The sequence below is a fragment of the Lissotriton helveticus genome, chromosome 3_1 (assembly GCF_964261635.1).
Source record: "Lissotriton helveticus chromosome 3_1, aLisHel1.1, whole genome shotgun sequence".
In the NCBI taxonomy this organism is placed as follows: domain Eukaryota; kingdom Metazoa; phylum Chordata; class Amphibia; order Caudata; family Salamandridae; genus Lissotriton; species Lissotriton helveticus.
This window is the reverse complement of record NC_136061.1, coordinates 227,536,633-227,562,038: the sequence shown is the minus strand read 5'-3', so window position 1 is coordinate 227,562,038 and position 25,406 is coordinate 227,536,633. Positions and strand designations below refer to the sequence as shown.

At 42.5% G+C, this 25,406-nt stretch overlaps 1 protein-coding gene across 2 annotated transcripts in view; it reads right to left on the bottom strand.

The window, feature by feature from the left end:
• The window catches only part of ANKFY1 (ankyrin repeat and FYVE domain containing 1), a 677,352-nt gene that overhangs the window by 651,220 nt on the left and 726 nt on the right, over positions 1-25,406 (bottom strand). The gene's annotated exons all lie outside the window — the stretch shown is intronic.

Sequence of the window (25,406 nt, the reverse complement as noted above, 5' to 3'; positions counted from 1 at the left end):
CCTATATGGGAGCGGATTGAGACCAGAGTGAGTCAACTTTGCATGAAATGGCCTTATACAAAATTGGATAAGCGTGCCAGGAGCAACTCATTTGCTATTTTTACAGCTAGGGAATCATGGCAACAAAAAAAGAAAGAGGAGTTCTTCACTCCATATGGAGCTACATAGAGTATGCCAGTTGGAGATACCCTCTGGTCCTACGGAAGAAGCCCAATGACAAAAGGGGAGAGAATGTGCCTGAAATCAATAAATGCATTACATGCGGATTTGAGGTATTAAACAGGGCTATTGAAACTAAACTACACAGCTGCTGTCATTTTGGGGCATCCAGAGATTTTCAATATTGGCATACCCCTCTGTGTATTGAAATCACAAATGTCAATTCATACACATTTTATTTCATAAAAAAAGTTTCTTCCAAAAATCACAAATTTTACATTGTTTGATTCTTCAATTGAATGAACACTTTCCATATGTGCCAAGATGTCTTTCAAGGTTGCTACATCATCATTCTATAAGAGCAATCAAGAGTTAAAATGTGAACTGGAACAAAAGAAAACCCCAAATGTGCAAAATCCAAAGATATACTGAGCATAGTTGACAAAACAAAATAAACGCAACAACAAAGAAATAATATAAGTATATCCTAGTTCAAAGGGAAACACCATTACTGAATTCCAATTGACCAATTGTACTTTCTGATCCAATAATAAAGAAATTCGTTGAGGCAAAGGTCAAAGAAGAATCATAAGATCATTGAAGAAGCAGTACAGACATGACAGTGCAAGAGATACAAGACTTACAAAATCTAATTTCAATACAAGATGATGTCAACTTAGAAGACCTAGCCAAAAAATAGACAAAGACTACCTATTTACTAGTAACAGTGATTTCAAATTTAGGTCAGATTTTGTGCCGAAACTTTCAGATCAGGGTAACATCAACATATTTTTATAAATTAAAGACTTGGAAAACATAAAAAATCAAATGACTAACGCAGAAAAGATCAGCATTTAAGGAAAAGACACCCAAATGCTTCTTATATTCCAGTCAGGCTCTCCCAATGTGGTAATTCTTGTTTGGGTCAGTTGGGGCTGTAGTAAACGGTTCAAACAACAGATCCTGAGGGGCCAGTACAAATGCAGAAAGTTCCTTTGCTGGGAGATGTGAGACACAAGCACTTACTATTTCTTGAACTGCTGTGGTCCAGGTAAATCGTTCCTCATTGTTATGAAGAACTAAAAACTCTGGAAGTAATCTGTATCTTTCCTGATCTTGCTGTGTACTACACTGTAGAGAAACACTCACATAAAAGGCATTATACAGTGTCGCCCTTAGGCTCCCCTGACTTTAAATCACCTCCTCATAGAAAAAGGTTACATCATGTCTCTAGAGTGGTGGAAGAGAGGCGAAAGTGCATGATTTTGTAGGCTGTGGCTAATTTGACGTCAATCAAGTCTCATGTTTACTACCACACTGAGGATATCACTGACAGGAGCTCAGGTTTCAAAGACAAACTGCCTGTGGAAAGGGATGAATTTGTTGCCCCAAAGAACAATGTATAAATACATTGGCAAAGATTTCCTTCCTGGAATTTTAGCTTTTATGAAGAAGAATAATGGTTTCACAGAGTCTGAATCTCCTTAACTACTTCTGCCTCTTTGCTCCAGCAAGTCAAACATTCACCTTAGGCAGGCCCTACTTTACCTCGTTTTGTGTCTAGGCTTTAAGTTTATACTGAAATCTTTTTCTTAGGACTCCTTGGTAGGCAGTCTAGTGGGTCACATATCTATTTCCGAACATGCTGTTCGGAATGGATTCTTACTCAACGATGGTGCACTCTGGGACTCACGTATATATGGGGAATATACAGTACAATCCCTTGCAACTAATTTAAGGGACAGTTGGTCAAACCAGAAGGATAGAGTAGAGGGTGCTGCTTTTTTTGGAAGGGATGAAAGGTAAGATCGAGTCCCTTTCCAATGTCCAATTTGATGTGATGCATGCCTCAGCCACTGGGGTTTCAATAGCAGACGGGTGTACTCTTCTCCCAAAGGACTGGCATGCAGAAGTAACCCAGAAATCAACCGCTCTTTGCCTGCCCACTGAGGGGACCAGCGTCTTTGGGTGGAGCAGAACTCAAAGACAAAATGAATAGACTCTTTGTCAAAAGAAGCATTCTTCTTCTTCTTGAAACACCAGGACTAAACTTCCTAGTTTTCACCAGCTTTCCAAGAAGCAACAGTGACTATTCCAATCTTGCAGGTATCACAGATATGGATAGCCTGTGGTTTTCCACAGTAGCAGGGTTCTACTAGAAAACAGCAGTCTAAACCATTCTGAAGATGGTCCTGAATTTACAATCGTATTATATTAGTACAGATGGACTCTACCTCAGATGGTAGGTGTAGGAAATCCACCTTTTCTACGTGGTCACCCCAAATTGTACGCCTTTTTAATGGAACCTATATTTTTTCAGGCTTCAGAACTCTATGCACTATATTCCTGCTAACCAGTAGAAAAAAGCTTTTGCACCTCCTCCTGTGATTTACTGTTTTCTGGTAATTGAAGGGAATAACAATTGCCAACTAAATTTAAATGAATTATTACGTGAACAAATGATCTTATGAAACAGCAAAATTGATTGGTGACCATTTTTAAGTCTCTGAGCATTCTCGAAAGAGACAAGTTGTATATACTTCCCATTTGTCTATCTCTTAATCTTTCTTCCCATTTGTCCAAGGCATGCACGTGTCATGCCTCTTCCTGCATTTAGCCATCCCTAACAGTTTTGTATACCGTTATATACAAAAACGAGAAGAAAACAAATGATTTTTACATATATGACAAAATATGACAAAATAAATAATTCAATAATATTTATGTATATCATTTTGCATGTTCGTTCGTGCACATGTTGTAAAGTGATTCATGTTCTAGATCTTTCAGCCGGTGTTTCCCGTATCATTACCCTGCTCAGGCCCTTTTTCCTAAATTAGAATTTGTAACTGTTACACAAATTAACAGTTTTAATTTGATCTACCTCAGAATGTCCAAAGGCCACGTTAGCCCGGACAGGATCCGGCCACGTGACCCAATGATAACAGTACAGTCGCCTAATAAGCTGGCTTACGACTTTCTTGTAATGGCCTTCACGTCTAGGTGGTCGTTGTAAATCCAGTTCACTGAATAGACACATCAGTGACTCACAAAACACCATGTAGTAGGAAGAGAGAGGGAATACATTTAATATTGGTTTCCTGAATTTGAATATACGCATGCAATGATCTCTGCATTTTGATCAATATTGGCCGCGATACGTCAAGCAAGTCGGATAGCTCAGAGGGTTGAGTGGCTCAAGCAGACATGAGTGTGTGCGTGTGTAACATGTAAATCACAAGTATGAATTGCACTAAGGCAGATGGTATCTTCTATTCTTGAGCGGTAAACAAAATAAGTATCATGATTTCACTAGGTAATTTTGGCAGCACTCAACACATTTCCTATTGTGTTTTGCTCTCTATCAAATGGTAAATTTAATTTGGGATACCTCTTTCATTTATGTCTGTGGTTACATAAAGGAGTAATGGAGCATCAACTGCGGGCACTTGGGTGCTGCATCTGACTGGGGAACACTTGCCAGCTGGCCAAGCAATGCTGAAACACATTGACAATGACAAAGTCAATAACTCTCGCATTGCCAAGACCGATTGGCTTTGCCAATGCTGGTTTACCTTGTTGGCGGTTCTACATAGAGGCAACATTTTGTTTTGTTGCACTCTAGAAGTTGGGCTCTGACTGGCCAGATAATTCAGCTTCTCCCATATAATAAGCACTGCAGTGCTAGCGCAAGAAAGGCAAGCCCGTCTGCACCTGAATCATAACCAGTGCCAGCCATTCTGCCTGTTTGTACGGATGTAACTAGGTAATATTTACCCATAGCAGGGATACTCTTTTGCCGTTAAGAGAGGAAAGCAATTGTGAATGTTATCTTCTCCCTGCAAACTACTTCACTTTTCGATGCCAAGTTTCCCACTACAAAATTGACCCCAAGTACAGTCAACTAGGTGCTTCCAACCTCCACCTAGCCCAAGCAAAGATACGGACAAATTTTAGCAGGTCTGCTAAATAGTAAATCTCTCCCTAAACACAAGTTTATTTGGAACACTGGTAGAAGATAATTGGCATGTACTCTTCCTCACTGAGACATAGTTGGGGAACTCCTCTGGGCCAGACATTGCTGAAAAAGTACTGGATGGCTACTCTATTTTCCATCTAGATTGCGATGCTCAGAGAAATGGTGGGATGGATATGATTTACCAGTCCGCTTGTCTTGTTCAATGCGGTAACTTGAGGGGTTGGAGGCAGTGGAGGGTCTAGACTTTTCTTTCAAGCGGTCTCATTGTGACTCAATCTCAGGAATGCTAATATATCACCCGCCTGGTTATGGTGGACATTTTGGAGAATTACTTGCTAAGTTAGTGGTCACTCTCCTGCTTCAATTTTCCAACTTTACTACTCTAGCAGGTTTTAATGTCGATGCGGATGATTCTTCCTGTAAGGATACATCTAATTTGTTTAAGGCTATGGAGGAAATTATCCGTCAGCAAAAAGTTGCTGGCCTTACCCATAAAGAGTGTCATACGCTAGATAAAAAACATTTCTAACAGCTTCGAGTTATAGGTTGATGCCCCATTTCCCATCATCTGGTAAGATCACTCTTTGGTACCTTTCTTAGTGACACTTTCAGGTATCTTGCAGAATGATCTTAAGCCTCTTAGCCCAATACAACAATGACAAAATCACCGAGATAGATATGGTGAAGATTTTAGGGGGTTAAACCCCAAGGCTGATGTGGATATGGATGTCACCTTATTTAACTCTTTCCTATCATTTGCCATAGAGAAGTTGGATTAGTTGAGAAAGAGCTTTACAAAACATCCATCCGCTTTATGATTTTCTTCCATACCAAACAGGAAGAAAAAGCATTATGTAAGAGGATAGAAAGGAAGTAGAGAAATTCCTACGATGAGGAGGCCAAGAAAGTGTATAAAGCTGCAGCATCTGTAAGATGGTAAGTTTTTATCACCTGCTACCAGTCATCAGAAATGTGCTCCCTCACAAGCATTATGTGACAGCCTCTCTGATTACTTCCCAAAAAAAGTATCCAATATTTATCTCTCCTTTATAAAACTGACGAAAGCTAACTCTGGACTTTCTGCCACAGGCAACGTGAGCATGCCAAATGGCCTGGTCTTGTCTGAATTTAAGAACATCTCCCTAGTGCATTGGAGTCCGAATTAGCGATTTAAACAGCTTCATCTGTCTAACCTTTGGACCCTTGTCCCCCCACATGTATTATAACTAGTGGCCGCCACTGTGAATCCTGTAATAAATTGCTGTTTATTCAGTCACTTGACAGTGGAAGTTTCCTTTCTGCAAAAAATTGCTTCCTATGCGGATTAAAACCTAATGCTGACCACAATCTGATGAGCAATTACAGACTGATTTTGTGGCTTCCAGCATTAGGTAAAATGCTGGAAAAGTTGATAAAAAAAAGCTTGTTGATTTAAAAAAAAAAAAATTTACATACTGGATCCCTCTCAATAAGGCTTCCACTCGGGACACAGTATGGCGACAGATCTTCTTGAGGTTTCAGAGTTTATTAAAACCAATCTGGATCTCAGTATGAAGGCCATCTTAATTCTATGGGATTTATCATCCACCTTCAATACTGTTTTCTATGACACTCTGGTAGACCAATTGGAGTCAACTCGAATAGTTGGGAAGCCAGAAATTGGCTAAACTCCCACATAACTCATAGGTTGAGGTGGTTTTTCCCTCCCCATTTAGTTCTGTTTATAAAAAGAACCTTAATCACGGGTGTCCTCAAGGTTCAGCATTGCGCGCAACCCTATTTAAAATATACTTGGTTGCTCTGGCTAAAATTGTGGCGCATTTGTGTTTCAACATATTATCATATGCAGACAAAACTCAAACCTATTTGTTCTTTTGAGCAAATTGATACAGTATCGAACAGAGAACTTTCAGAGTAATCTATCGGAGGTGGCAAACTGAATGCAAAATAACCGTTTGAAGCTTAATTCCAGCAAATAGGAGCTTCTTTTCTTTGGGAAATGCGACCCCTTTGACTTGTTTCGATAGTTGCCAACAGCTTTTGGTGAGCCATACAAGCTCTGGCTAGCGTGGTAAAAAAGAATGTAGGAGGAAAATTAGATCAGGAACTCTCCTTTAACGGCCAAATTAGTGCTTTGACAGAGATATGCTTTAGTACTTTGAAATTGTTGAGAAAGATCTTGAATCTTTTACCACTCCAGACTCGAAAAACAATTATTCTGCCCTTGGTCAACTCTAAAATGGATTACACAAACTCCCTGTATTTGGGTGCCTCAAACTACCTAATTAGGAAGCTTCAACTGGCCAAAAATGAAGCAGCAAGAGCTTTATTTAAGGTTGGAAGACGCAATCAATTTGGGCTGTTGTCAAGCACCTCCACTGGTTTCCTATTAAAGAATGATCCAGTTCAAAGCTTTGGTAATCTGGTTCCAGAAAATTCACAAAAAAAGTTCTGTGTGTCCACAAATAGGTTTCATATCTATCATCCCCCAAGAGCTCTTCTCTTTGCTAACCAATGCCTTCTTCTGGTTGCTAGATTCTACATATCCAGGCTAGGCGGTGGTCCCCTCCATACTTGCCGCCAAGTTATGGAAAGTACTTCTGATTGAACTTAGGGTGCTGGACTTGGAAACTGTATTTTGAAAAAGGCTAGAGACTTTCCTTTTTGTGGAAAAGTAAGATTCACGAAATTAGTACATTCCAAATTGCCATATTTATCTTACCTATATGTTCCTACTATATGGTACAAACTGTCACCAGGGCCTGTTAGTTAACACTACTCAGGGCTTATAAAATCCACTCACATTGTCCAGCAAGATTTATTCAGGGCAAGCTATTTTTAGGAACTACTTGCCCTTTCTGGCAAGTGGAAAATCCTCTAACTTCAGGAAAGACAAACTGACTTGACCTCTTTCACTGAAAGCAGAGTGAATGTGACAAGATAACAAGATTTAAAGGCATCTTTATTGCTCACAAAGTGAAAGAGCAATAAAAATACCATTAAATCTTGTTCTTTTGTCACATTTGCTGGCTTTCAGAGACAGAGGTCAAAAGTCAGCGTATCTTGTTACATTTATTTTTTTTCTGCAACTTAAGTCAGAGGATTTTGTTAAGTGAACTGTGTGACAACTGAACTGTGCAAGGCATGTTAAATGAAAGAATGTATGATGACAGGCTTTTTTCTAACATAACACTGAAATAGCTAAGTGAACTGTTCAAACATTTCAAATATATTTCACTAATTATGAAGACCCATTTTTGTAATTCTGTGGTGAAAAAATATTTTTATAGGATCAAAACAAATTGGACCACTTTACATGGCGATGTGCACATTTTAAATATTTTTACTGAAACCCAATTTCCAAAAATTGTTTATGGGCTAATATCAGTAAAACTATATGTTAGTGGGAATGTTTTGTGGCCATTTCAATGGAAAATATGCTATCTATAAAAGACAGTGCATTACCACATCATGCTTTGGTAATATATTTATGAAAAGTGAGTTTTTAAGCATGAACTGGGAAGTATTACTGCTCCTGCCCAGATAACAATGCTATTGGTGAACTAAGAGGCAAGCCAGGAATCATGTGTACCCTATATATGGGCTCCATTCTCGTTTTACATGGAGCAAACATTTAGTCTAGTAAATAAAAAGAGTTTTGTACAGCAGAAATAGTGAACTTGCATATTAAAAGGTGCTCTCTTATGTGATAATAAAGAAAAAGACGGCTACATAACACAAAATATTTGCCTAGGATCACACAATTTTAGACATGTTCACAGGTCAAGTACATTACAGTTAGGTCGAGTAGATTATTAAAATTAGTAAAATTGTTATGATTTTTCGAGTCCTGCTACTAAACCACAGCACCTATTGTGTCATCCACTACAGTGACTGTGTCAAACAGGCCTACCAGTGTATCTTGACTGTAAAAGTGTAAAAATTGCAATTGATCCTCTCAAAATAAACCTGTTTGAAAGGTCAAAACCTCCCATTTAAATATTAAAGTCACACTTATGTAGGCATTGTGGCCCACAAAGCAGGGTGCATTGTATTTAAAAGTAGGACATATAGAAATGTAATGTGAACATGTATTCAGTGACTAGCACCCAAAAGCTATTTTCACTGTGACAGTCCTATGTGTGTTATGAAGAAAACCAGATTAAAACCTTAATACTGTATCTCAGGAATGTAGCTAGCTAGAAAATGTATTAATTTGCATTAGTTATTAGAAATCAAATTCAATGGTGAAAACAGATTTGAATTAAATAATAAGAAAAAGTAACATTTAGAAAGTTACCTTTTCCCTGTTTGCTAATTTGCATTTGCTCTTCAACGTCTCCAAGCCAGTGATTAGCATTTTAAAAAATTGAGGCGTAAAATTCTTCCCAGGAGCTTCACAATAGGTCACTGTGATTGACAGGTCAACCTGAACGAGTAGAGAGTAGGACTCAGAACCTCACAGAATATTCATGGTGGGCGCAATGGGTATCCTTTTTGACATTACAGTGTCAAATCATGCTTGACAGGCCTGTTTGGGGTTTAAATATAATACCTAGGGCACACTTGAAAGGAAGAAAACAGGGAGTCAAGACAGTTTTTGTGTATCCACTCTCTGGTTGCTAGACAACCCTGCTTTTGTCCCATCAGACTTCTGTGTCTGGGTTTTATATTTAACATTTGAGACACACTTAAAGGTCAGAAACAGGATGTCAGAATATTCTTGCATATCCACTGCCTGGTTGCTGGAAAACCCTGCTTTTATCCTATTAGACTTCTGTCTCAAAATGTATTGGAGGTTGCTGCCCCAAACTGGATTTTAGTGGTAAATATGGGAGCACAAGGATTAAAATAGTGCAATCCCCACAAACATCATCAGCACTTGCGGCCCAAGTTTAGTGTGGCTGAAAACTTTCACTATCTTGGAAATGCCCAAAGTGCATAAGGTTGGCACCGGAAACTTTCACTACATTGGTTAGGGAATGAACTAGTAGGTAGAAATTACTTCTGGGCATGCCCTAACTAATAGGGTAAGCGTTTCTGGCACCAACCATACCAACTTCGGGCATTTTCAGCCCATTAGTTCATTCCAGGCATAAATGTAGCAGCTTCAGGTAACCACTTCAGAACACTTTCTTGACCTGAGAAAGAACAGAAGAAGACTACAACAGATGTGTGTGACCTGGGAGGATCTCTTATGTACACAGGACATAAGAAGTGGACTCCAGGGGTTAATAGGCTGACCTGTTAAAACCACAGGGATACAACCAGCCACAAGAGACCTTTCCTGCAACTGCCCAGCAAACCACTGGCAACTGGACCTGGATTGGACCCTGCCATTGGTCTCTGTTTGACACCCTGCGAGTTCCAAAGGGCCATACCAGAAGTCCTGAGTGGCTTTGGAAGTGTATGCCTGTGGTGGATTGGGACTTATAGGACTAAGTCAGAAGGCAAAATCTTTGATAAGGACGAACCTCGTTGGTGCATTCGAACCACGCACCATCGCAGACAGCCTCAAATTGCACCTAGATCATGTTAAGGTAATCGCCGATTATTGGCGTTTGTGAATTTTAGCACCACCTCTACATAAAACTTTAAAAATTCAAGTCTCTGGTTCCCCTTATTGTTTTTATGCCAATTTTGGTGTGGTTTTGTTTATTAGATTTTACTCTTTGTTTCTAATTCAGTTTGGGATTTTTTTCATTGTTCTGAATTTTGACTTTATTACTGTTTTGATACTAAGTAAATACTTTACACATTGCCCTAAATTAAGCATGTGTGTTTTGTTCCAGGCTAAATTAACTCAGGTTAATTTAGTGACTTAAGGATCCACCCTAACAAGGATTGTGATTGCTACTTGAGGTGGTTAGTCACCTCCTCAACTAATAACCACATTTCCTACATCTAACATCTCCAAGTGAGCAGGATGGGATAGGTCAACGAGTTTTCCTCTTCCCCCTTCAGACTCTGGGATTAGACCAACCTCATGACCAAGATGGCCCATCAATAAAGCAGAATTCTCACATGTTCCACAGTTGCTACTGCACAAGGGAGCTGGGTTTCTAGTGTCCTTGCTGGTAAGTGAGTACTGGTCCTACTCTATCATTCCCCTGATGCCACAGGATCAAATGATTACGGAAAGTGAAATTAGACTGCTGGTTTTCTTGTGAACCGCAAAGCTTTCCAAGAAAACAAGGTATAAGGTAGTGCTCATTCTATCATCAAGTATTCTTTTAAATCTTGGGGTGTCCCTGTTTGCCATGCCTGTACCCCAATACCAGATTGCAAGATCTGTGGGTTGACACGATCTAAAGGAACTCTACAGTAATGGAAAGCTGTGTGGTTGGAAATATTGGAGGATTTCTACAATGGTGAAAATCTGATTTCATGGGATTCTACAATTCAACAAATTGGTAGCCAGAATTCGTCACTTCATTTTAGCTTTAATCAGATTAGTCGTTTTCTTAGAAACAGATATGTGGTAATGAACAAAGCCAATCAGTGTTAGTCCATCGTATAAATAAAACCAAGCATGTCAGAAGTGAGAAACTTGTACCATTTGCTATGCCAGCACACCAATGAAAGACTACTACCAGAACTGTTGCAAAAGGTTTTCCAGGAAACTAATTGCAGGTTTAAGCCAACGAGCTGACGAGCTCTCCTGGGATGCACATGTGTGCCTGTGGAAAGGTACTGTGACCTGTGAAGACTTGGGCACCATGTCAGCAACCCCTGATGATGTTTCTCTGCTCCTTACTACTTTTGCTCTCTACTGATGACGGGCTAAACCCAGAAACACTTGTCTAGCGATAACAGCACTACTGGCACCAAGTTTGGTGAAAGACTACAGCAACTTTAAGCGTACTGCATTTACCAGGATGCAATGGGGTGAACTGTGCAGAGATGAGAGGCAGCGTGCTCCCTTCCCCCTTGTTAATAGTAAAGAATGGCAGTTTCTTCGGGAGTTAGGGCACAGATCACTAGGTGCTGCGAATTTTAAAAGAATGATGTTCTTATCAAGATGGATAGCATACTACACACAGTTTGCATAGGTTATTTCCATCTCTTCCTAACCAGTGGTTTAGGTGTAATGCAATCGGTAGAGGCGGATGGGTACACACTTTTTTTCGACTGCCCCAGGTAAAAGCAATTTTGGAGGGATGTATTTCTGACAATTCGTCCTAGTACCCAAAATATGATTTGCCAGACACCAATGTTGGCACTGTTTGGCTCATCGCACCTGCGTAACTATCAGCAGTATTTTATATAGAAAGCTTTCACAGTGGTTCGGTCGCTGATCTTGAAGTGCTGAAAAAAAGCTGTGGTTCCATCATACCATCAACAGTTTAGTAAAAGGACCAGGACTCAAGCTTTTGAAGAAGGCTTTGCCAAGCGGGTAGGGGCTCTTCAGAGATTTAAGGCAATTTGGGCATCTTTTTCTTCACCTCAGTTTCTATCGACTTGTACCACCAGCTGGGTTATTTATTAATCTATGTGAGACCAGTGTTTTCCACGATTGCTACGAGCTGGAGCTGGGTGTTAATTCTTATAAAATGTAAATTTTTCATTAAGAATATAGCACTGGTCAGTGAGAATGGTTTCTACATTTCTAGGCTTTGCAGCCTTCATTTCCATATCCCAAGAATAATATCAGATTGATTATGTAGTTAGTGCCCCTAAAACAGTTACTCCTTCTTAATGGTTAAGAGTGTACTCCAGTAAAGGTACTTGTGTAATGGCAGTACACTTGGCACTGGATACAATTTCCTCCAATCAGTTTAACATTAATACAGTTCTAACACTGAAGGGGGGAGATGAAAGAAAAAGTGTTAGGTAGTACTGAGGTGAAAAAAAGAAAAAGAATGTTTAATGTTTTTTTCTTCCAATTTCACCTCAACGTTAAATACGGAGACTGATTCAAGTGGGAGCAGAGGTTTAACTAATTAAATCTAACTAAATATTAATGCAATTCAATTTCAGGGTCCTAGTTACTTCAGATACCAAGCAACCTGCTCATGCTGAACCCCAATCTCACAATGTGAATGCAGCTAAATTCTTAATTTTAAAATTGCCACAACTCCATTCTAAAGTTTATATCTATTCAAAATTCACAAAGATAGAGGTGCTTCCATTAACAATTTGGAGATTTTCGTAAAAGTTCATAAGTTGAATTGTGTGTTTTCTACAAAAATAAAATGTAAAAAAAAAAAAAAATTGAGCAGCCAGTTGCTGCTAGTGAAACAAAAAATTAAATTGCAGGATATTCCGCCAGATGAGAGTGCGGCTCGTAGCCAATCCTTAACTCCTTTACCGCGGCGCAAATTCCGCCGCAGGAGTTCTATTTGGTGGGCGGGGCCGCGTCGGCCAACGGACGTGCGCAGCACTACCGAGGTAGTGCTCGCGACGGCCGCTGGCCGACGCAAGGGGTTATACAAAAACATATGAGTTGTATGTCTGAGGCATGCTGTTGCCTGTCAGACTAATTCTGCAGTCCCATGTTACAGTCACTGGTCCACGCTGAGGTAACTAGTTGAAAAGTAATTCAAAAAGCCTTCCCCCAGGTAGTCTTGGGATATTCCTACCACATGTATCATAATAAGTAAGCTCACTCCCAATGGAAGAACTTTTTCAGGAGTCATCTACATTACCTATCTCTTACTCTTACTCTTCGTTCTGAGGATGGTGCATCCCATACACATGCCTTGTTATTCTTTGCAGTGCATTCTACATTCCAGGAGAATGTTGATCCTGGGTGTTCTTGAATGCACTTCAGACAAGCATTTACAATGCAACGGTTTCGCCTTTGCAAAAGTTAGAGCTATTGGCATTGTAAATGACAACATTTATATTTATGTGTTGGTTTTGAAAACAGATAAATAAATGGCATTGTCATTTACAATGCCAATAGCTTAATCTCTCGCAAATGCCACACACACTTCCACAGAGAGCCCCCCCACACAGAGCCCCCCACACACACACGGAGCCCCCCACACACACACCCACACAGAGCCCCCCACACACACAACCACACAGAGCCCCCCCACACAGAGCCCCCCCACACACCCACACAGAGCCCCCCACACACTGCGAGCCCCCCTCACACTGCGAGCCCCCCCCACACACCCACAGAGCCCCCCACACACTGCGAGCCCCACAAAGCACATATTACTGTAACCATTTGAGGAAATAATAGGTGCAGTAACAGCAAATTTCAGTAAAGTAGACTCCTGGCTTCCAAAAGTAGAGGAATGGCACTCTGATATTTCTTAACCAGCTCCCCCTGTGAACCGAAGAGTTTTGGTAGGAGGACTTCCTTTGTGATGGAATTGCTTTCTGAAGTAGTGTGAGCTTGCATTCACTGCTTTTGAAGCACTGACTGGGAGGATGTGACCTAACGGTCAGAGCTGCCAACTTTGGAGCTGGAGAACCATGTTCGAGCCTCAGCGTTGTATCAACATCCTGTTGTTTTGGGCACATCACTTAATCTCCATGTGCCTACCAAAAGTAAATGTGTCCTTGTGTAACGTAACTGGTACTCATGTAAAGCACTCCAATACCTTCGGGTCGAGTTTGCGCAAAAAAAAGCCAAGCACCCTATTAGTAATGAACCTATACCAAGGAGCAACTGGCCAAGGTGAAATCAGGGCTATTATTAGTAATGAACCTATACCAAGGAGCAACTGGCCCAGGTGAAATCAGGGCTAACGAGGCTGTGTTTGCCGATACCTCCTGTGAAGTCACGGTGCCCTTGGAACACGTAGTTCACAATCAGGCCTCTGCTGCTTTTATGCCTCAGAGTGCCTGCACCCTCATGTGAGGTGGGTTAGTTCCTTGTGACGGGATGCCACCCTCACATCTGATATGCTCTTATGCTAGAGAGGTGCATCTCTCGGACACGGGGTCATCGAAGCCTCAAGAGAGGTATGTTTCTCATACACTAGGAACACTATGCCCCCAAGTGAGACAGGGTCGGGCAGGCCTGTGGGGAAATCGGATAGTGCCAGAGGGCTGATCTGACATCATAGTGTGAAGCTGGAGAGGAACGGAGCAAGCACTCGCCATGACGTTGTGTTTTCGCTGTAAGCCCCGTCCTTTTCAGACTGGGGGGCGTGTGTTTTTAAAGAAACGAACAAAATCACGCCCCTCAATCCGAAAAGGACGGGGCTTACAGTGAAAACACAACGCGAAGGATACCGGCAGACACCAGGAGAAAGAGACACGCGCAGACAGGGTCAGGAAGTGGCATTCGTGCGACGACCATCCCCACAGCATTTATTTACTATAATGCACCCGGGAAGCAGGGGGGCGCAACTGTGCTCTTGGGGGCACCCGAGTCGCGTACAGTCTGAAATGCCTCACTCAGGCTGGCCCCCACCGCCGAGCTCACACCAGTCCACAAGCACTGCCGGAAAAATCTCTCAGTCAAAGTAAAGACATGCATCCGTGCCGTAGTGTAAGCGGGAGTGCAGCGGGGGATTCCTCCGGCTGTTCTTGAGAGTGAAGGCGGGAGCCATGCAGGCGGGGGTGGTGGGGGTGTCCCGCTCCTGGGGGATTTCTAGATGAAGTGCGCCTCACGTGTGGAGCGCTGACTACTCGAGACGGAGATGCCGACGCCAGGCCACTGAAGCAGGGCTGGGCAGAAGCGAGAGGGTGTGACGGAGAGTGGGGGTGGGGGCACAGGGGTGGGAGAGGGAGGAGGCCGAGGAGACTGCGGTGCGAGAGCAGGACGGCCGCCGCCTCTCCTCACTTCTGCGGGGAGGAGGGTCCGTGGCTCGGCACACACTGCGCCAGTCCGTGGGAGACTGCATGAGTAATGCCCCCGCCACCTCGTGACCGCTTCCGAGTTACACCCCCAGCTCCCGGGAGAGCAGCAAACACTGAGTCAGGCAAAAAACCCCAGCAGACCTACAGCGCAACGCGGAAATGTCCACGTGTAACCCATTTACAACAAATGGTTTTTAGTTCTGGCTTGAGTTACGTGGATTTTCATAGATTACTAATAGGCAAGGGATGTAGCATTAATTACCTCTGAAAACAAGCGGACCACGCCATGAAGGCTACTGCCCGGCCGCCGTCTTCGGAGGAATGACAAAAAAAAAGCTTGGCAGAAAAAAAAAATAAACAGCCCACCACCGCAATGGCGTTCTAAAAGGGGCGGGGTGAGTAAAAATCGCCGGAACGCCCACGAATCTGCTCGGGCAATGACTGACAGATCTCTCTTCCAATGGCTAGCCTCCATTTATGAAGCTAGCCAATGGAAGAGAGAGGCGGGACAAAGCCCAGTACTGTCTAACATAAGATTTCGCCTGCGCGAACACTGCTGCGCAGTGCTACGCCAGGCGAAATCTAAAAAACTGTTGCGGTCATGCCTTCAGGATGGTATGCTGTGCTCCTTCGAATAAATCTCCTAATGCTGTGGATTGCTTTTCTTTGCAAAAATAGCAACGGGTTACTGAGGTACCCTGCCAGCACAGGGGTGGACTACCTCACATACCCTTCCTTACATTTGAAAGTTTTGGTCGTTTTACACTTTCTTCACATTTTGGGATTCTCATTTATTGGATTTGGATGTACTATCGCAACCAGTGGATTGCATGAAGCTGCGGAGGTTCGTATAAAAGGAATTTTTTTAGCTTTTTACTCCAAGGAGCTGCTCGGTGGGGGGTGTTTACCTTTGATTGCAGCTCTCACCGTTTGCCATGCCACCAGGGAATCTGTAGCCATATTCCATTTCAACAACAACTCAGACGGCAGAGTAACGCGCTGGGCGGTACAAAAGGGGGTGGTGATGGACGGAGCATCTGAATCAATCAAACTCTCACACCCAGTCAAAAGATCTGGGTTTAATCCATCACCGTTCTTTAGCCCACTCTGCCACCCCAGTGCAGACATGGCTATATGCAAATCAGTCTGACCCTGTGCCTCATGGGAACAGTCCAGCCCGAAATGCCAAGCCATGTCTTCCCTGGACCGGAAACAAGCTTCCGAGGACCGGTTTCTGGCATTCCAGCCGTCTTCAGCCCGGCTTGCTTGAATCCAGTGGCAAAGTGAGCAAGGGACTCACGTCTGAGCATACCCTGCCACACTTTTGGCGGCCAAAAGCGGTACAAAAGGGGGTGGTGATGGACGGAGCATCTGAATCAATCAAACTCTCACACCTAGTCAAAAGATCTGGGTTTAATCCATCACCGTTCTTTAGCCCACTCTGCCACCCCAGTGCAGACATGGCTATATGCAAATCAGTCTGACCCTGTGCCTCATGGGAACAGTCCAGCCCGAAATGCCAAGCCATGTCTTCCCTGGACCGGAAACAAGCTTCCGAGGACCGGTTTCTGGCATTCCAGCCGTCTTCAGCCCGGCTTGCTTGAATCCAGTGGCAAAGTGAGCAAGGGACTCACGTCTGAGCATACCCTGCCACACTTTTGGCGGCCAAAAGGGGGCAGTGATGGACGGAGCATCTGAATCAATCAAACTCTCACACCCAGTCAAAAGATCTGGGTTTAATCCATCACCGTTCTTTAGCCCACTCTGCCACCCCAGTGCAGACATGGCTATATGCAAATCAGTCTGACCCTGTGCCTCATGGGAACAGTCCAGCCCGAAATGTCAAGCCATGTCTTCCCTGGACCGGAAACAAGCTTCCGAGGACCGGTTTCTGGCATTCCAGCCGTCTTCAGCCCGGCTTGCTTGAATCCAGTGGCAAAGTGAGCAAGTGCGATCCAAGGCAACGCGTTCTCTACCTATCAACGCATTATGTCTGTATAACGTATTTCAGTCATTACAATGCTTGGCAGCCATTTTAGTTATGGTTAAATATTTGTGAAGGACGTTTCACGCCGATATTACTACCTGCTGCCCGTGATTAATTACTTTACTAGGCACTATCAACAATGACAAGATCAATATCAGTATATGCTACAATTTAATTGCAAAGCCTTCATTTTAAAACATGTTCTGCACATTATATTACTGCAGTTACGAACTCTGTCTTGAATGTTCTGGGACAGATTTGAGGAAATTCCTGCCAGATCTTGATATTATATTAGCAACATACCTCACTGTACTGTCCAGGTTACAACTAAGACACCATGCAGCTGGATCTGCCAGCCAAATTTTTACAATCTTAAGGAGAACCCCCCCATTCCATGGATGAGGTGGAAGGAGGAATTTTGTACATATATAAAAATTATAGATGGTGAGCGTATGACAGCGGAACAGAAAAAACATTTTTTTGACATTATCTTAGACCAGAAGGGCAAGATGTGTTCACAACCTTTACCTCAAATAAGGCCACCTGAAGAACAAAATTAAATAGATACATACAAAGAAGCTATTTTGCAGATGGAGTTAAGATCTAATCCCACCACTAGCGTGGCTTTAAACAGGTTCAAATTCTATACTAGGGAGCAAAAAGATGATGAATCATTTCATTACCTTTTGACTGCGTTAAGGGCTTTTTATCTATGCACTTAATTTTGGCAACATTAAAGATGAGATGATCTGGGATCAGATCATAGTCCATGTTAAAAGTAAGGTGGAAAAACAATTGATAGGGTAGAGAAATCTACTGCATGTTGTAGGTGTGGGAGTGGTAAACACATAGTATCATTTCATGGTTGCCCTGCCGTCAACAGTGTGTGTGTCAAATGTGGGCGGGTAGGCCATTTTTGTCGTGCATGCAAGTATTTTTAGAAGAAACTGGGGCCAAACAAGAGGTAAGGTGTCATATACTGCTGAGACACAAGACCAGATCTGTGTGCGAATGTGGAAAGGGTGCAGACACCAAAGGTATAATGTTATCCATTCAGGATAGTGAAGAGTGTTTAAAGGAGAGTATGGTAGGAAATCCTCCAAAGTGTGAGGTGTGCATTTCAGGAGTGAGGCTTGATCTTATGGCGGATTGAGGTTCTACTTGGACCATCATTAGTAGAAAATATTTCCAAGAAAGGTTTGGTGGCATTTGGGACATGGAGTGTTTACACCAGTCCGACATAGTGGCTGAAAGTTTTGATGGTTCAACTATAGTCATGGACTGTTACATAAATGTGATCGTGGAGTACAAAGGCAGAAGTGCAGAAATCAAGGTCTATGTTGCTGTTAAAGGAGTGAATTTGTTAGGATAGATAGACCAGTGGAAATTGGGCATAATTCTTAATCCACGTGCCAAAGACCCGGCATTGTTATGTGAGGAGGATTATGAGAAACATGTAGCATCCACTGGGGTAGATAACGGAGAGGATTATCTTAAGGATCGTTTCAAAAGAGTATTTTCAGAAAATTTGGGGATGTTGGAAAAATGTTCACACAAAATTAGGCTGAGAAATAATGCTATTCCAGTCAGGACAAAAATTGAGGGGTGTGCCGATTATCGTGAGAGAGGAGTTGAGAGATATGCTCAATGAATTAGTTAAGGAAGGGATCATTGAAGAGATTGAATCGGCTGATTTGGTTTCTCCCACTGTTTTGAGCCGCAAGTCTGACCAAAAGTTGCATCTGTATGTTGACTTGAGGGCATTGAATGTAAACCCAACATTAATAAGGCAGTGCCTATGTTGGAGGGAGCAAAGGTTTTTTCCACTCTAGATCTACGGTCAGTTTATCATCAAGTCGTGCAGGCAGAAGAATCCAAGCATCTGGACGTTTTTATCATTCTACAAGGTTTATATCAGTTTACAAGAATGCAGTTTGGCTTAGCCTCTGCAGCCTCGGTCTTCCAGAGATCCATGTTCCACATTTTCAGACAAATATGCAAAATGCTTCCAAGATAATATTCAAAATGTTTTCAAGGGACAAAGAAGAGCATTTACAACACATGGTTGAAGTGTGTTCCAGGTTAGAGAAACGGTTGACGCTCAAGGGTCACAAATTCAAGAAGATCAAAAAATACGGAGAATATCTGGGACACACTTTGTCAGATAATGGAATGGTACCAAAAAAGTCCAATATTGAGGCAATTGTCAAGGCACCTGCACCTACTAATAGGGAGCAGTTACTTTCATTTGCTGAAATGTGCAAATACAACTGCCAAGTTTATAGAGAACTTTGCAACTAAAATGGAAACGCTGAAGGAACTGTTGAGGCATGAGGTTACATATATGTGGCCAGGCAGACAACAAGCAGAATTTGAAAACATTAAGCAATAGGTTGTACAGGCCCCTATGTGGAAGAATGTTGCATAGGAAAGAAGTGTATCATCACTGTTGACGCCAGCATGTATGGGGTGGGAGGTGTTCTGTCACAGAAGTGTGGAAAGAAAGAGTAGAAGGATAGCGTGTGAGAAAGGAGAGGATTATGAGATAGTTGCCACTATCAAGGATGTAGCTAACAATGAATTTGAAGAAATCTCTGGGAAATTCTGGAAAGTCTGAAGTGTCCGACAAGTATGGCAGGCCACAACAAATGTGTAGTAGAAGGATGGCCTAAGAAGAGTGAAGTAAAACCGGAGTGTGTCTCCATGTATAATGTGGGTGAAGAATTGGTGGTTGAGGGAGACTTTGTTCAAAGGGGAAAAGTGTATTCCACCCATGGATGTACGAGAAAATATTCTCAAGCTGGCTCACAAGGTACATGTCTGCAATAAAGCGACTTGTTTGCATACATTTCTGATGGCCAGGAATGGATATGATGATTGATAGGACAGTAGGAGTGTGTGAAGTGTGTGCGGGTAGTGGAAGATGTTGAAGTTCAGTACACCTTCTCTTTAAAGTTGTACATGGCCCAAGTTGCCTTGGCAAAAGGTGGCATTTGCCATATCTGGTCCTTTTAATTTTCTCCCTACGGATGCTAGGTTTGCATTAGTCTTAATTGATTACCATTCTAAATGGCCTGAGGACAAATTGGTGTCACAAACTACTACAAAGGAAGTGGTTTAATTCTTAAAGAAGGTATTTGCCTGCGGAGGATGCCCATCAGTACTGGTTACTGGCAATGATGTTCAGCTCACAAGTGGGGAAATTGAGTCTTTCCTCAGACTTTGTGGCATCAAACATGTAACTACTGCCTCATACGAACCACATGAGAATGGTCAAGTGGAAATATTCAACTGTGTTTTGAAGGAGTATGTAGTAGAAGCGCATCGACAAGGTGGAAATTAGAAGAGCACTTTGAGGGAAAAGTTATGGCTTTACCACATAACTCCTCATAACACTACTGAAGTCAGTCCATTCAAGTTGCTAAAAGGGAGGAATCTCGCCTCTAATCTGAGTCCTTGGTGGTTTAAGGAGAAGTTTGGAGGTGTGAAAGGTGAATGCTGTGTGAGGGACATTGCCGAAAGAGTGAGGAGAAAACAAGAAATCTAAGGAATGGTATGATACCAGGTGGAAAGTAAAATCTCACATAATAAAGGTTGGACATTGGGTGAGATTTCTAAGACCTGGAATGGTCAATAAAGGTTTGTCGAGGATTGGGAATGCCATAAAAGTGCAGAAAGTGTTTCCCAATTCTGTAATTACTCAAGATATAAAAGGTATGGAATGTGAAGAAGGTCGCAAAGTGTTCCGTTAAGGGAATAAATATTGACGAAATTACCTTGATGACGAGGGAAAAGGCAGAGATTTTCTGGTAAAGTCTGGCAAAAAAACTCAACTTGATTGCAATTGTGTCAATGACAATGGTAGTCCAAAGTCAAGTGGCACCGGAGAAGTATTAGCCGATTATGTGTCTTCCAGAGTTAAAAGGACAGACAGAATGAGACATTTACCTGGGAGGTTTGCTGATTTTGAAAGATAAAAAATGTACAGAGTACTGTGTAAATATCGCTTATATTTATCTTATGTTTATAATGTTATATTTCATTAATGTTGTTTTCTAAGAGGGAGGATGTGTTGCATTGTGGTCTGACAGACATGTATTGCATGCATCCCCAGCACATGTCTTGTTATTCTCTGTAGTGCATTCTACATTCCACAAGAATGTTTATCCTGGGTGTGCTTGAATGCACTTAAGAGACTTTTGCACTTTTCCTCTCAGACCCTACACCAACCACTTGCGGAGTCCCTTAGGGGTCCTCCCTCAGCCCTACGCTCTTCAACATCTACATGGCTCCACTCTCCCCCATCGTCAGAACATACGGACTCAGCATTGTGTCATACGCAGACGACACCAAACTCATCTCCTTAATCAACTAACCCAACTCCGCCAGACACAACTTTCGAGAAGGCATGGAAGCAGTCGCCAAATGGCTGAAAAACAGCTGCCTATAACTAAACACCAACAAGACAGAAGTACTCATCATGGGCCCAAACCCAGACTCCTGGAACGACACCTGGTGGCCCCCCGTCCTCAGAAACCCACCCACCCACAGGGACGCAACCGGGGAATCATCCTGGACTCAGAGCTCAAAATGGACCGCCAGATCAACTCAAGTCTCGTCCTCCTGCTTCCACACCCTTCGCCTCCTACATAAAACCTTCAAATGGCTCCCCCTCGAACACGGAAAGACCGTCACTCATGCCCTGGTCACAAGCAGACTCACTACGGCAACACACTACACTGGAATAAACAAAAACCTCACCGCAAGCTACAGAACATCCGGAACGCCGCCGCAAAATTGGTCCTCAACCTGCCAAGACACTGCCACATCTCCCAGCACCTGCACACACTCCACTGGCTCCGCATCGAGGCCAGAGTCACCTTCAAGATGCTCACCCACGCACTCAAGGCCCTCCACAACACCGGACCAGCATACCTGAACAGCCGAGTCAATTTCCACGCACCCCAAAGGACCCTACGATCGGCCCAGCTCTCCTACGCCATAGTCCCCCACACCAGAAAGACCAGATCGGGAGGCCGCTCCTTCTCCTTCCTCGCAGCCAGAGCCTGGAACACCATCTGCTCCATCTCCGACAGACAACATTGCTTCGCATCTTCGCAAGAAACCCCAAAACCTGGCTCTTCGACCGACCCCCTCTTTGATGGACTGGAACCTGTATCCCCAGCACCTTGAGACCCTTACGGGTGAGTAATAAAACAAATCACCTTATTGATTCGCCTGATTGATTGCTGTCCTGCCTTCAGGACGGTATGCTGTGGTGCTCTGAATAAATCCCCCAATTCTCTGGATTGCTTTTCTTTGCAACTATTTTAATATCAGAAGTATATATAATTAGTAAGCCCACTCCGATCATCCACTCCAATGGAAGAACTTTCTCAGGGGTCATCTACAGTAAACATCTACTACTCTTAGTTTGAGGATGGTTTCGCATATTCATACAACAGGAGACCGAAACGTTGACGCACATTCCACAACTTTTATTTAGATCAGTTAACCGCATGCGTGCGGCGGTTAATTTTGCGCTACGCGGCTTTTTTCCAAAAGCCGCGTTAAATGACGAGCTGAGCTAGTCATCAGCGTGCGAGCGGCACGACTCATGACGAGCTCAGCTCGTCATGCGCGCCGAAGGGGTTAAGACTGGGCCATACCCTACACTACAGTCCTAACCTCTCCAGTAATGTTCCTTGTTTTAAGCGAGGATTACACACTTCTGTCTCATTGAAACGATGCATGAAAATATATACAACTAACATGCGGGATACATATGTTTCTTGATGTTCATGGAAGCCCCTGGGTTAACCCTTGCTTTAACACAGACCAATTGATCACTATTACATTTTTAGCACGCCTGTTTCTACATTTATTGTCCTCTTCTCTGCATTAATCCGCAATATCAGACATTGGATTGATTCCTGTGAATTTGGTTCAGGGCGTTACAGATGTCTAAATGCATAAATATTTAATTAAAGTATTATGCTCTTGCTGGACATTTGCTTTAGCTTATGGTAGTGCATTTTTTTTTTAAATCAGTGCTTAAAAAGTACAGTCATAAAACATAACGATATCTACAGCCCAAAAAAAAGTTCACACCACTTGCAGCTACAAATTAACTAAATGAGACCAAGCTTTGTAATTTATTTCTTCATATTTCGTGTGTTGCTCGCTACAATGGCTTTGTGTTTGGTGCAGCAACACTAAAGCGTCCTATTACAAGATTATGCAACCTGAATTCTATTTAATAATTAAAAAAAACAGCTCACAGAGAATAATACACCAACTGTTTTTTAATGAATGAAATATACACGTTGCACAATCGGGTTTTTATCAAGCAAATATAGGCATCTGGTTTCCATAAAAGCACAGGGAACGCCCTTCCAGAACTGCCGAGCTAAACACAGCTCGCATCGGCACCAAATAGCGTGCACTGTTAAACCGCTGTTAAAGAAAGCGGCAGAGGCCGAATCTATGCACTCTAGGGAATCGGAGAACACAGATGTACAAAGACTGCGTGAAAACTGTAAAGCAGTTGAACTATTGGAAAGTAGGTTTCTTTTCCACTGGAAAGATGACTCGACAACATTTCTGACGACGCAGCACTTTTAAACTTTCATTTCCGATTTAATCACGAGTCTGAACGTATTGCTTTCTGTTGGGTCGGAGTAGCAAAAGCATCGAATCCTCTCCAACAGAGGCCTGTCTGAGGCATGGAAAGGGGACCGCTGGGACTTCCACTTAAATTGGTACTTCTTACAGTTTTAAAAAGACAGGAGTAGGTTAACTAAATGTACAGGCGATGGGACATTAAGAGATTGACATCTTGGTACAAGTGCCCCGCAGTGTGTGTATATAGCACCCAATTATAGGAGACTAGAGTTCTGTGCGTCAAAGATGCAGAAAACAATAGCACGACTTTATATCACAACATTCACTGTAATGACTAGAACATGACTGATTCAGGAGAAGCCCTAAATGATACATATAAGAAAAGCAAGGCATATTATTTATTTTAATAAAGAACTTTTTGCAAGCAAACAGTTAGTATCAAACAGAGGCAACAAAAAGGTCTCCTTGGTTGCAACGTTCTTGCTAACAGCACAATGTTGACATGAAAATCATTTCATATTATATATTGAGGCAATGGGCTACAGCTCTGCAAGAAAGACCAACCGTCGAAAACTATTAAAATGAAGGGGACCGCCTGCAAATACAAAAGAATCTGAAATTCCCTAGTTTGCATTCAGTGAGTGGCATTTTGCCCACAGCACCAGAGCGGCCTAGTTCCACTGCCCCTCAGAAAAAATATGGCAGAATTACTGACAGATGAAGCAAGCCCATCTAAGAAGAGGGCACTTACAAGGAACACACTGTAGATTGTCTAATAGGTACACTTACCAGATGCTATGAATTATTACACGGAAATATGCCAAAAATAAACTATAAAATCGCGTCTCTGGCACCAAATAAACTACAATGTGAAAGAAATGGGAAAAACTAGCTGAAGTGTGCAGTAAAAGCATACAAACTCAAGATTAAGTAAACAACTAAACCCTGCTGCAGTCCTTAACCAACAGGTGCCCCTTTCATCTCTGAATCGACACAAATTGCAGTATCTGGCCGGCCAAGACTAACAGCGGGAAGTAGATTTGTTTTAGCTTCATCGACTTTAATCAAAAGTACTGAAACATTTAGCAGTCTAAACGAGTATATTTCTTTGCTTCTTTCACGAGGGTTAAAACACTCGGGAATGTCGCATTTCTACAAAACTTCAGGCTTTTTAGATAAACATAGACCTTACTTGAACCGCATGTGCACGGTTTGACGTAGTTTTTTTCTTAACCAGCTTACTACACATCCATAATTTCATTCATGTCAACAGGAAAAAAAAGGCGAGTTGGACTCGCGAATCGTCTTAACAATACAAGTAAAATCATGTCAAAGAGAACATGAACAAAATCGTGGTAATAGAACCTCCCAACCCAACCCGTTAAAGTACGTCATTCAGCCCAAGTCCAATGACTCCGTAGACTCGAGGAGCCAGTTTCATATTTAGCAGGGGTTCACTTTGTGTTACGTCACAGGCCTTTAGGGGTGACCACGTACTACAGAAAAAACAGTTTGCGGTGGGGACATTTCCAAGATTCATCGATGAAATCGTAGGGGTTTTCTTTGCATTGCCTGGCGTGGACAACCTCTATGCAGCACCTACAGAGATGCCGGTCTGCGAGTGCTGGTAAGTTGTCCCTTTTTGCTGAGCCAGGTTTAACTCCAAGCACTTAAGAGAGGTTCAAATCCACAAATTGACATTTCTCATACAAAGGCACTCCCACCCCTCTAAGCCACAGATCGTTGCCATATTTAACAAGTTATTCTCCAATTTCTAAACTAACCCCAACTCTAATCAAGTAAATAAAAAAGGAAAAGCAATACTTCCTGTTTCCAGAGGCAAAACATGCCTCCTGGGTTGTACAAAAAATATAGTAATATCGGGATGCGACT